Source organism: Rhincodon typus, chromosome 1, assembly GCF_021869965.1.
Source record: "Rhincodon typus isolate 14 chromosome 1, sRhiTyp1.1, whole genome shotgun sequence".
Lineage (NCBI taxonomy): Eukaryota > Metazoa > Chordata > Chondrichthyes > Orectolobiformes > Rhincodontidae > Rhincodon > Rhincodon typus.
This window is the reverse complement of record NC_063332.1, coordinates 176,209,922-176,211,223: the sequence shown is the minus strand read 5'-3', so window position 1 is coordinate 176,211,223 and position 1,302 is coordinate 176,209,922. Positions and strand designations below refer to the sequence as shown.

Sequence of the window (1,302 nt, the reverse complement as noted above, 5' to 3'; positions counted from 1 at the left end):
CCCTTCCTAACCCCCCACCTACACTCACCTTTACTGGCCCCATCCCCACCTCTTCGACCTGTTTGTTTCCTCTCCACCTATCCTCTCCTCTATCCATCTTCTATCTGCCTCCCCCTCTCTCCCTATTTATTTCAGAACCCCCTTCCCCTCCCCCTTTTCTGATGAAGGGTCTAGGCCCGAAATGTCAGCCTCTCTGCTCCTATGATGCTGCTTGGCCTGCTGTGTTCATCCAGCCCTGCACCTTGTTGTCTCTTTACTCCCAGAAACCCCTGCCATTGCTGCTCCATTGTCTTCCCTGTTAGGCTCCCCTTCCAATTGTCTCTAGCCAGCTCCTCCATCATGTCTTTGTAGTTACCTTTACTCAATTGTAATACCGTTACGTCTGATTTAAGCTTCTCCCCCTCAAACTCTGGGGTGAATTGGATTATATGATGGTCACTGTCCCCTCGGAGTTCCTTCAGTCTAAATTCCCTAATCCAGCCCGCCTCATTACATATCATCAAATACCTGTTCCCTAATGAGCTGTACCGCAGGCTGCTATAAAAAACCATCTTGTAGACATTGCATAATTTTCCAGTTCTGAGTTAGGGTCACTGGACCTGAAACATTAACTCTGACTTTTTTTCTTCACAGATGCTACCAGACCTGCTAAGCTTTTCCAGCAACTTCTGTTTTTGTTCCTTTTCTTGGCATCCACTGCCAACCTGATTTTCCCAGCCCACCTGCATATTGAAGTTCCCCATGATTATTGTAATAGGTGCCTTTCTTACATGTCTTTTCGATCTCTGGATTTACTTTCTTCCCCATATCCTGATCACTGCTCGGGGGGCTGTACACAACTCCCATCCGGGTTTTTGTTACCTTTGCAGTTCAAGTCTACCCATAGAGATTCTATGCCTTCCAACGCTACATCAATTCTTGCTTTCGATTTAATTTTATTTCTTACAAACAAAGCAGCCCTTCCCCTTCTGCCTATCCTTTTGATAGGATGTGTGTCCTTGGATATTTAATTCCCAGCTCTGAAGGCCTTGCAGGCACATCTCTGTGATACCTACCACATTGCGCTACAAGCTTATTTACCTTGTTTTGTATTCTGCATTGACTGTACCCTGAACTCCCCTCCCCCAATCTGCTGTGCCTGAAGTTAGATTCCTGCCCCTTCCCATAAACTCTGTCCTATTTCTTGTTGTAATAACCTGTAACAATGTCCCTCACCACCCCTGCCACACTCCACCTCTTACACCCACTCTCGCTCTCTCGCTCACACACACACACACACACACACACACACACACACACACA

The 1,302-nt window shown here is 46.7% G+C and overlaps 1 protein-coding gene across 1 annotated transcript in view; it reads left to right on the top strand.

Annotated features, from left to right (window-relative positions):
* The window catches only part of LOC109916628 (protein phosphatase 3 catalytic subunit alpha-like), a 286,452-nt gene that overhangs the window by 98,087 nt on the left and 187,063 nt on the right, over window positions 1-1,302 (top strand). The window lies entirely within an intron of this gene.